The 12533-nt window shown below is 41.3% G+C and overlaps 1 protein-coding gene across 5 annotated transcripts in view; it reads right to left on the bottom strand.

Moving 5' to 3' along the window:
* LOC136772432 (uncharacterized) overlaps nt 1-12533 on the bottom strand; it is a 154392-nt gene that overhangs the window by 37862 nt on the left and 103997 nt on the right. For all 5 annotated transcript variants that reach the window (XM_066725404.1, XM_066725403.1, XM_066725406.1 and 2 more), the window contains one exon: nt 9831-9944. The gene's annotated coding sequence lies outside the window, so the exon portion shown is untranslated. The remainder of the gene's footprint in view (nt 1-9830; nt 9945-12533) is intronic.

Below are 12533 nucleotides of genomic sequence, written 5' to 3'. Positions count from 1 at the left end.
GGAAGAGCAACGAAAAAAAAAGCGTAGATCAACTTATTTGTATATATATATATGTATATAAATGTATACCAAAATCAGCTGATTGAATTACTGATCCCTGATGATGGCACGCACGTTCCTGCCGCATCTTCGACATGTATATACGAGACTTGTGAATATCTTTGAAACGATTCGAGGTTCTGGAGATATCTACAATTAGTGCAAAATATATGCAAAGGAAGTCCTAAATACGGTAACAGGACGTCTGGATATTCTCAGAAGCTCCGAATAATCGTGTTATGAAGTGTGTCTTCTATTTGTAGAAAATTCAGAGTTTCGATAAATTTCAGCTCGTTTCGTAATGTAAACCTATATTTGTATAATTGTAATTGTTGGAAATGCATGATCGATAGGTTTGCTCTATAAGTGTATCAAATATATCGAGTCTATAAATGTATCGTTCGTATTGGATACATTTAACAGTAATTTGTCCTGCACTTTTCTACGAGTCTCGTTTATAGCGACACTCGCAACGTCCTCGATTCGTACACGGTATCTCTCGCAAACAGCCTTGGGCTTGGATCCGAGTTACGCACGGCCTGCACTGATTAATCGCTTAAAATCTTCAAGAAACCCAACTTAAACTGTATATGCAACTCGGAAGAGATTCGGAAAAGTCAACAAGTGCACGTTAATCGAGTGTAAATGAATCGTGCATGCTAAATTCGTCTAATCGTAATTTCTCCACTCCTCTAATCAGTCTCATTACTCATTGGCAAAACTATCACTTTTTATACCGATAAAAATCATTTAATTTTTAAGAATAATTCCCATGAAATATTTGCATCTTATTAACAAGACTAATAATTAAGTGTCTATATATATATATATATATGAAACTAGATTGAGTTGAAAGATTTCTTCAGCTTGAATCGTCTCTTTCATTAAAGGCAAGTACGTCAAATGATATTTATCGTCAGCACACACACACACACAAACTCACACGTTTTCCACAAACACGATTTAAGCCTGTATTTCAGTTACGCTTACAAGCGGATCAAAGACCAAAAATCTATACTAGAAGAGACACAGCAACGTGTGTGCGCCAAAAATAAATCAGGGGTCGAAGAGAAGAATCGATAATAATTATAGAAAAATTAGCACACAATTATATTTACACATATACATACGTAGAGTTTATTTCCGAGCGATTGCTGCGACGCGACGAGATAACCGGAAATAACCGATCTCCGAAATGAGACGATGATGATGAACGTTCGGTCGAGGGTTTATGATAGCGGAGCATGGATTTCTCTATGGTCCTGGAACGTATTGTTAACGTGGATAGAGATTTTCCATGAAAGCCAATACAATGCTTGTGTAATTCCACGGATCGTCGGGTGGAAGATCGATTTCCGGTCGTTGTGTTAAAATGGCGCTACATGCACGACCCACTTAATTATGCAATTTGGCGTTGTTTCCACGAAATGAGGATATTGAGGGGAGGGGGGGGGGTGGGGGGAAGTTGTAGAAAAAAAAATGGTGCAACTCGCACAAGCTGGAGGATCAATTTTCATAAATTCCGAGCGTCTATCGATAATATAATTAAGCGAGCATTTCCTTATCACATTGGTTTCCAATTACCAGAGCTGACCTTGTTGCTAATAAGTGAGATCTACAGCCTTGAGCGTTCCATGAGCAGCCAATACTCGCGCGCGATGAAACGAAATGTTCGAGCGAACAAGAGCGTTCTATTGAATGCAACGTGAGCGTATCGTGTATGTGTACTCTCGCAAGTCTCCTATGTATATGTGTGTGCGTGTTTGCTGCGGTTACTACACTAGTACGGGAAACCGGTAAATGGGACAACACGCACGCACGCTCGCACGAGTGTGTGTGTTTATAGAAAATTAGAATGAACGAAGAGCGAAATGAAAAAAGAGTGGCTTTCGTTGGAAAATCATCAATGATTTTTACGACAATAAAAGTACGGAAATTTTGTTGCCGTTGGAAGATTAAAAGGCAAACGCGATCGCGCGTTTATCGAATTTCTGTAATAGTGAACATGATCGAGCGTTCTATATATATATAGCGATTGGAAAGAAGGAAATGGGGCGAAAGGAAAAAAGACAGCTCGATGATTGGTTGACGAGGAGAATTGCAGCTGGGTTGATTTGGAAACAAGAGTATTTAGGAAAATTTGCTAGTGGCTCATAAAATGGAGACAATTTATGGATGCTGTGGACCGCAAATAGTTATGTCAGCGACACGTAGCGCTATTTGTCGCTGGAAATGCATCATCGATAAACCTGACGTATGCATCTAACCACTATAGACCACCTGTATATACATATATATATATATATATATATATGCATCAAGCTGCTGAATTATCATCCGATGATCGATTGCCCATTGGATTAGCTCCGAATGTCCATTATACCTCCTGCACGCTCGCAGACGTTCTCAATATTATACTATATATATATATGTGTGTGTGTGTAATCGATGGAGCAGAAATTTAATCTTTCAACAGCACCGTTTGTCGTAATTCATCCATTAGAAAATTCATGAAAATCCTAATTTTCTCACTGGCGTGATCGTCGATATACATACTTATACATATATATATATATATATATACGTGTGTATAATGTTTAATTTTTCATCGGTTTTCCGCTTTGTGCAAAGAAGAGTTGGCTTTACAACAGCGAAGTCCGGATAAGTCGTATAGTGTGTTCCGTCAGTGTAAACTTTACAGCGTGTACACTGTGCAAATCTTATAACGTAGCGAACTTTCTTCATTACTCAACGTTCAAAGTTTAATGTATATTTAAGGTTATTGCGATAGTCGGCTCATTTGGACGTTTCACCGACGACGACGACGACGACAATCCCAGCGTGAAATGGCTTTTCGTTCGATCGTTGCATCGATGGATTCTCTTCGTTTCATTTTGCTCCATCGATAAATTTCTATATGATTTAATGGTATATATTTGTAAGAGATCTTTCGATGGTGCTCTTCAGGGTGCAGGGGTGGAGGGGGGAGCAATCACGGGGCCGTTGCTTGAAACGTGCTACCGCTCATGGACATGGGAGAGCTAGATCTCATCCACACACACACACATAAGGAGACAAAGTGGAAGGATATTTAATAGGTGGCCGGGGAGTGTGGCAGGCACCGAGCCACGCACCTTACGATGGAAACAATGCAATTTTAACTTTGCCAGCCAGCTACTTGGACCGAGTTCCAGCCCAGCAACCCCGCGCAAACACACTCGCGCGTATCTTTGGAGAATCGCTCCCTCGTGTTGTTTCCACATGCAGCAGCAGCAGCAGCAGCAGCAGCGTTTCTCCAACTTGGCATGCTTCGCTTAATCGGAAAATAATTGCCTTTCCCTCTCCCCTATTCCAACTATAGACCATTTCAAAAATAACCAAAATCACTTCCTCGATACTCTCTTCTTAATTAAATCTCTTTCCCCCTCCTTATCCTTCTTCCTCCTCTTCTTAGGGACTGCATTGAAGAGTGCGGCCAAGAGGAGAATAAAAAAGTCAGTCTGACGTAATGTACCATCATCACCTTTTCGAGCCTGGCTCATTTAAAATTGTCAGGGATTCTTTCTATGCCATAATTTTGAAAAATAACTCAAGAATAATTGCTGGAAATGTGAAAAAAAGAAACAAGATATTTTGCCGAAGACTCGATATATCGTTTGACCTTGGTGACCTCGAGTCTTCTTAATTAAAGGCATCTTCTTACGGCTGGTATTATCAAACAGCGGAATAATGTAACGGAGAATAAAACAAAGTCTGCAGCTGATCAGTTTGTAAACACAGCGACGATAGGGCTTGAGAAAACAAATGGGGATTAAGCGTAGTAACACGACGGGATTGCTAATGACATTGGCTAACCGTGTGGCCAGCGAAAGTTTATTTTCCGTTTGTGCCGAGTGACGAAAAGCATCGAATTAGAGGAGAGAAAAGTGGACCGAGACTCCCCTGGGAAGCAGCTTTGAATATTCACGCCTGACACTTTATGACGGAGCGAATCATTTAAATTTATAGCCGAACCAACCAGACTATTTCTTCCACTGGTCACTGGATATATGTATACATAGAGACTCGGTGCCACAGTTTTACCTCAGTCAAACCGAAAACTTTTGACAAAGGAAGGAGTTTAAAAAAAATACACTTTAAATTTATATACCCTTTCACTAAAAAGTTATTCGAAATCAAGAAATTCTTTGCTTCGAAAACTTTTATTTATTGCAAATTCTCACGAATAATCTTTGAATTAAAAGAGTTTCAATCCTTTAAAAAAAACCTATATATCAATAAAGCAGGAAAGACATAAATTTCTATATAAAACTGATTTTTTACGTAAAATCCCAATCCATTGGAAATGTTCAATTATCCCACAATTAATCTCAAACGGTCAAAATCAAAGCCTGTATACCAATAACCACGTTAATTAATCACAGAAACATTGTCAAATCACAAGGTAAATAATTTTTCAGGAATCTTTTTTTTTTTTTTTAACGAAAAGTTGTAAGTTGTAATCAACAAATGATGGACGACGATCGATTTCAGGAAGGAGCGTTTAACGCAGAGCTGATTAATCCTACAGCGTTGGATCTCAATCGCGATAATTGCTCTCGGAAAATACTCGCTGTCCTGCTGGAGTCGCGTGATACGAGAAATTCTGCTGCTCGCGCGACTCTAGAAAATTATATATTCCACTCGGTGCTCTATGCTATATATATCTGCTATAAACTCAAACTTTGAAAGACACACACACACACACACACACACTTTAAGCGATTGTTCGTTCATTCGAACGTCGATCATGCACCCATCTCTCGAGGAGATTATTGTACATGATGAGAAATAATAATTGTTTAGGGGTGAAGAATAACGAGGTTGGTATCCTTTTTGTGTCGTATTATGAACGCTGGAAGGATAAAAGGAAAGAGGTTGGGGGGGGGGGGGTGTAATGATAGTCCTGGCAACGTTACAGAGAGGTCGTGCATGCTCGCACGTTCGATGCGTTGCCAGCCAATAGTGTGCGATTAGTATACTAGATTCCTCCGTAAGCCCTTGCTCCTCTTGTTTATCCGCTTGCTTGGCACCGTCCTACAAATCCGCTACGTATCTTGCGCAACGTTATTTTAATCGGCGCGGCACGGTACTCCACCCTGCTTACCAGACACACGCTTTGCTCTTCTTCCTTCCTTCCTTCATTAATCCTTCCCCTTTCGGTCCCGTTAACCACTCAACTTACTTACTCTTTCCACTACAGATAATAGAGCGCGATTCAACCAACTGAGTAAATATAGAAACAAACCCCAATTCTGTTAGACGAAACATACATTTTTTATTGAAGAAAAAAAACTGCAGTTTATTTTCTAATTTCGTATTTCATGATTTAACACATTGATTAAGAATCAGATAATATTATCTTTTCACGTCATATTTCTATGAAATTATATATAGATTAACGTTAGAGGAGTGTCGTGATAATGAATACATTTTTGTATTAATTTGATTTTTTTTTTTTAAATAATAAGAAAAGGTGTTGGTAAGCGGGTTTTTTTGTAATTTGGCAAGAATCGTTGCAGAGTGCAGTGTGTGCAAATGATGGATGGATAATGGATGGAGAATGGTTGGCAGGCGGCGGGCAGGGATAAGGGCGATTTGGTGGTTTCGGTTTCCATTTGTAGAATAGATTCGTCAACTCGTCTGATTTTGCCGCGTGCGCGCGCGCAATTGGCATATATGCAATATACACACACACACACACACACACACACATATATATATATATATATATATAGCTCGTAGTACATTGATACGGGCGGCATTGGCAGCTCGACCATGCGAAATCCCTCCTGCACGGTCAAAGCGAGTACTAAATAAACTTACACCATTTTCTCATTAGCTAAATGCACGTGGAGCTTTGCATCGATTCGATCCCGACGAATTTAGCCAATAAAGGGGCCGCTTCACGCCGGACGGACAGACGAACGGACCAATCGGTATATATTAATTAATTCCCACGTGTGTGTGGCTAACGAAACTCTCTCTCTCTTATCACCAATACTTTCCTACTTGCTCCTTCTTGACGAACATCGTGGATCGATTTAAAGGCAGCGCGAAGAACGAACGGATGCGGATAAACGCACGGACGGACGGACCAATCGGTATATATATATTAATTAATCCCCATTGCACGTGGCTAACGAAATTCTCTCTTATCACTAACACTCTCTCACTTGTTCCTTCTTGACGAACATCCTGGATCGATTTAAAAGCAGCGCGAAGAACGAACGGATGCGGATAAACTGACGGACGGACACTCGTTTCCGTTCAGTCGATAATTGCTCGGTTACGAGAGAGCCGCGTAATCGTCGGGAGAGAAAATCCATTCACCTGCTATTGACATTGGACAAGACACTTGGAACGATTTGCAAAGTTTCAGCGTTAATCGGAGCGATCGAACCTTGCGATATCTAAGAATTGCAATCGGTCGAGACAAGTGTGCCAGGTGAATAAACATTTTTCGCGTTCGAGAGGATCATCCGCAGGATTTGTTCAAACTTTCTATGTACGTCTCTTATTATTACCACTACCTGACATTTTTACTTATTTTTTATTAATTTTAGAGTGCGATTGCTTCTGCAAAAGACGACAGATTCTTCGTGTTGTTACGAAGCTTCTTTCGACTAATCAGCAAAGCTAACATGTTGATCAAAGTTAATGAACGTTCGCATTGGGAGGAGCGAAAAGGCGAATGTGGAAAAGTTGTTGAGGAGAAAGAATTGTTCATGGTAATTGCGTGAAAAAAGGAAAAGTTGCAAGTTTTGTGGCGATCGTGTAGCATCAGATACTTTTGTTTCAGCCAGTTGGTATTAGTGTATATATATATATATATATATATACCTATATAAGGAAAGTTGGATTAATTCCCTTCTTCGGAGTTAACTCGTGTTGGCGAGGATCTTCGGGGGTTACTGGTGTTAGCCAGGATCCTTCCAAGGATCTGCTGAGAATTCCTATCCTACCATGTGCTACATCTCACTTCTCTCCACTCTGTATTAACCACCAATTTTTCTTAACTTTTATACGACTGGAAAAACTAATTATAAAATTTCGGACGAATCAATTTTACCACGCGTTTCATCAGGAAAGATCCATAAATAAACACTTATATAATAGTTGTTAATTATTATCAGGATAAAAAATGGCACCATTTCCTTGATAGGTGAATAATATATCAATTTCCCAAAGCGTTAAAACAAGCGAATACGAATGATGGAATTTTCAAAAGTCACGAGGAGAGAAAACAATATAGTATTGCTGCTATTGATCCGTAATTCGATTCCTTTGATCGAGGTCAACTCGTATTAGCGAGGATTCGAATGGTCTACCGAGAGTTACTCTCGTGCTACTTTTCTCACTTCTCTCCACACACACTCTATTAACTATATAGCAATTTCTCTCAAACAATATATAGCATAAAATCCCCTTAGGCATTAAAAAACGAGTAATGTTAACCTTGTGGACTTTTCGACACAATCGCCATGCAGACACTATTCAGAGAGAGAGAGAGAGAGAGAGAGAGAGAGAGAGAGAGAATAAGTTTTCCAAGCTGTAGCGTTTACGTCGTTGCGAAATTCCATGTGAGAAACTCGCTTTTACATCTCATGGCGCTAAATAAAGAAAGCTATTGTTCGATGGCTCAAGGTTGTACACGGCTAGTTACAACAGCTGATTAGCCAGCAGCCAATACAGGCGGAAAAAAGTAGAACGCCAACGAATAGTGGGAATAAAAAGACTCCGAGAGCCAATATTTCTTCGTGGATGTTGTGCAAGGAAAATATTTTCACTGGATCGTTGGACAAAGCAAATCGTGAACAAAAAAACCAACAACAGCACAGGCATAAACTCGTGCGACAACAATGAGAGATAATAAAGAGGCACGCAAGGACACATAGCGAGTAATAAGGTTTGTCAACAATAATAAGAAGACGAGGTTCTCGTTTAAGGTGGAAGAAAAAAGGTGTAGTTGGTTCGGTGGTCCGAAGGTGAAAAGTTGCGGTGGATGTGGAACGCGGCAACATATCATATTTCGCGACCTCTAACTCTCTCGAGATTCTCCTCGATAAACACGATCCACGAGTTGCGTGGTGGTGGTGGAGGAATATGGGCGACATCGAGAGCCCCTGCGAGTCTGGAATCCATGCATCCACTAACGCGGCGAGTCGTCAAGCTTCGCGAGAGATCCCCCCCTCCCCCCTCTCCACTATATATATACGATATGAATATTCACAATCCTCCCCTCTCGCTCTATCCCGGATTTGCAGCAGACGACGCGAGTGCTCGAATCTCTCGATCTTCGATGAATCTCAAATATAGCGAAATATATCGAGTATACAATAATAATCTGCTGCTACCCTCGATCCCTTCTGAAATAACAGCAACAATTTCTGTAGGGATGGAACGAGAGAGTTGGATTCCTGGGCTTTTCGCGCCAAGCGTCCGAAACTAAATAGTAGCGTACGCGCATGCGCAGCAGCTTCGAAAGGTTCAAGTTCAAATTCCTGCCACGGAATAACGTGGCGTTGCAACTATGCGAAGGCTAGGTCTTCTCTCTCAGTTACGCTGCAGCAGCGAACCAGTGCGTAGAGACTAAAACACGCGAAGAATGTTTGTATCAGGTTAAACGAGAACGATGGAAAATTGAAGAAATTCAAGATTTACAATAAATTCTTATAAAGTAATACGATACGCCGAATCGAGTCGAGTGGTAATTGGATAGTTTTTTTTTTTTAAAGGCGTATAATTCTTGATCGCTTGTTAAAATTGCGATTGAATGATTAAAATGTGGAATTTTTGACGAATAGATTCGTCACAGGGTACTGGGCCTACTGCGCGTGATTATATATATATATAGGGAAAGCATCTGTGAACATGCGTCGCTACCAGAAAGCGAAGGAAACCATTATCGAACGATCCGATTAATTGCTTAAAATCACTCTTTGTATCCTGAAGCGAACCCAAAGAATCTATAATAGAATAAGAAGAAATCTCTCGTGTTTACAAAGCAATTGATTGTCCAAAGCGCAAAGTCGAGAGTGAAATAGGCAACTGATTATGTCATTGGGCGAATCGATCGAACGATAATGGGTAAGTCACGCAGTGTTGATGTCGCAAGGGCAACGAATTATCGAGCCTGTGTGTGCTCGCTCTATACACTGGGTAGTCGTCGTGGGGCCGTCGGGGGGCCAGTTTCCCACTCGATGCATGCATAATGGAATGTTGCCGTGCTTTAGCCGAGTCAACCACCTAAGAGCTCGTCGCCAATTGATATATCCGAGACTCGCTGTAATTCCAGCCAATTTACGATTGCTGCGCAAAAAGTTGTACCCCCCCCCCCCTCCCCCTAACCACGCTCCTTGCAAAGTTTTAAAAGAGATATAGGTATACAATTGCACGTAACAGATTTGTTCAACGTTCGATGTATCGCGCGAAAACGCATAGCAATTAAAACGATATATTTCACTTTCGAGTTTGGTAATGATCGAAACTGAAAGAATGAAATGGAAATCCCTGCCGTAGCCTCGATATTTTCTTTAGACTCGTGAGCGAATGTTTCTGTCTCCCAGAAGAGCTTTAGCTCCTCTGAGAGAGACAACAACGAGGTTAATTTGTTGGAAATGTTAAACGAGTGGTACAACTACGTGAGAGATGCTAAGAAAAAAATCCTAGTATATTATATATAATTGAAGGGTGGAGAAAAGTTGTGGTAGAGCGCGAATATTAAGCGAGTTGTGACTAAGTGACCTTACCTGGTGTGGCTGCAGGGTGTCGGGGATGGGCTATGCGGCTATTAGCCGGCCGTGCTTACGGGCCGCATCAGCGCTACCTCCACCTCCAATCTCTTCCAGTTTTCCCTCTGCATTCTGCAAGAAACAGACGAAAGATCAAACATTAGAGATTTGCAATTGTCGCGCTTGCGAACTTTCAACAGTATCAATTTGTTCGGCCGCGCGCGCGCGAGGGAGTGAATGAAAGTGCACGTGTAGTAGTGATGCAGGCAGCAGGAGGATGAATGATTTCATTGTTGAATAGAATTTGTTGCTGTCGACAAATAGTATTGTCTAGAAATTCCCTTTGATCCGGCGGGGTTTATCGTGAAGTTTCAGCGATCAGAGGCCGTGTCTCGCGAACGCTACCCGACTCGGCTCGGTTCGGCTCGGTTCGGCTCGGTTTTGGTCGGCCCCGGCTCAACCCAAACCGTCGTGTACATACACACGCTGCCTAGACGGACAGAGAGACAAAGCGGACTGACGCGAATAATTTATCGGGAAAACAACCGAGCCGTCTTTCCATGTGTGCTGCATTAAATATGAGATCCAATATAAAGTTTGGCTAGAACGTCGAAAATCACCTATTACCCACTATTTTCCAACCCTAATAGCCACGCCTATGTGTCAAAATCCAACGAATCAACAATACATGCGGCTGCTGCATACGCTTTTAGCGCTGGACGCTGAAAAATCGCAGCAACCATCTCGTTTATTAATCATTCGCTTAATTGATGCTAATTAATCCCGATAAACCGATCGCGAGTCGCTTTAACAATTGAAGAAAATACATGAAACCGTCGGTTTAAATCAATTTGCAGCGTTCCATATTAGATTGAATATCATAAATATTATATCGATATGCTCGACGATTCGCTTGGGAATTTATCGATCTGTCGCGCAAGATCAGATGGGAATCTTGCTGGAGCAGGATGGAACGAGTTTTTTTGACCGAGCCCCCGAGTCAGAGTCGTGTTTACAACAACGGTCCTATATACGGTATTTCGTAGCTACTGAGTGAAAGTTGCTGGAACTCTGTTATGATTAAGGTTTACTTGGTTCGAAAACACTGCAGGTTTTTATTCTCCTTCTTCCGAGTAGTGGTAACAATCGAGACGGAGGGACAAATGTATAATACGTTATATATACGTAGAATTTCGATGGGAAAGCGAGATAAAAGGATTAAGCTGTAATGGTAAACGATACGAAAGAATAGAGAAGAAGCTGGATTCGTGTTGACTAAGAAACGCACGAGAGCTTTTTACGAAGCATTATACATACTGTACGCCGATGTTGCGTAGACATTATATATATATATATATATATATATGTATACACACAAAGTATATATAGGTACCTATAGACTATAAAAGCAAATGGAGATTAAATTACGATGCAAGGAGTGAAAGCACTCGATGCTAAATATTCAAGTCCAATCTTCGACGGGACAAATTATCCGTGGGGCATTGGCGTCGGCGGAAGGGGCTCAATAATTCAGTCGAGTTTCCCGTTGGCTCCGTTTATAAAGCAGCGATCGATGTCGAGTTAGCTCCCAGCAGATCCCAATCAAACTTTCCCGTAACCGGAATTTCTACGAAAGAAGCTCGGGCTAACATTAATGACGCAATCTGTAAACAATCTCTCATCCCTTCGAAGAAACTTGCTCGATTTATAAATAAATGTCGCGCGCGTTTCACCATTAATCTGGCCAAACAATATTAATGGAATATGTCAATGGCATAGGAGTCAACGAGTTGCGGATGCACCATTTCCGAATTTTCGCAATAATGATATATATATATCGCATGCGTACGTGCGCGGGAAAATAAAAACTATATATATATATATATATATAGCGTCACCTGTGTGTATTTCGGAAGCAGAAAAAAATATGTGCGTGAGCGCGACGCGCGTGCTTGGAGGTAGGAGAAGATTGGAGGAGGAAAATTATTACGGTATTACTGGAGGAGAGTCGTTTGGAAAACGAGCGTGATTGGAAGCGGAAGTTCCATGGAAAAGAGTAGTTAAAGCGTAGTTATGCATATTCGACTCGACCGAGTTCTGCCTCGAGTGCCCTCCAGTGCTTTACTAGTTTCCTACCAAACTGCCCGGAGTTTTCATCCGATGAAACAACTTTCACGTCATCCCCTACATAATATAGCCTTCCTTCCTCTCCCCCACCTCGCGTCACTTTTAGCAAGCTTTTCAACTACCTTCTCCGCTAAAATCCTTTCAAACCCCCCCCCCCTGCTATATATTTTAATCGCGTACAAATGTGTGTCTGTATGTATATATATATATGTAGTATCCTTTTGGATGTGCGACTCTGAGAAATTATTGCCTCTCGAAGAGGAAAATAATAAGACGAGTAAAGTATTGAATTGACATGATTAATTGAGAAACGTAATCATTGCAAGCTTTAATGCAATTACGCGTGACGTATAGCGATAATTGATATAATGGCCGAGCATTCGTCGGTGCTCGGTAGCCACAGAATGAACCGAATCGATGCACGGGTGAACCTTGCGGTGAGCTTTTGGCTTCGGGCTGAATGTCCCAGGTATGCGCCAAGGTTTCCCAATAACAGCCATAGGTGCCTCTAATGAGAAGGGTCTGGCCATATTTCGGATGACCTTGGATCGCTTCTCCGATCGAGGAAAACATTGATAGCGGCTCCAAGAGAGG

Source organism: Prorops nasuta, unplaced genomic scaffold, assembly GCF_024137725.1.
Source record: "Prorops nasuta isolate Cenicafe-Biocafe unplaced genomic scaffold, Cenicafe_Pnas_1.2 PNAS00004, whole genome shotgun sequence".
NCBI lineage: Eukaryota > Metazoa > Arthropoda > Insecta > Hymenoptera > Bethylidae > Prorops > Prorops nasuta.
The sequence above is the reverse complement of the archived record's forward strand: the minus strand, read 5'-3'. Positions and strand labels throughout refer to the sequence as shown.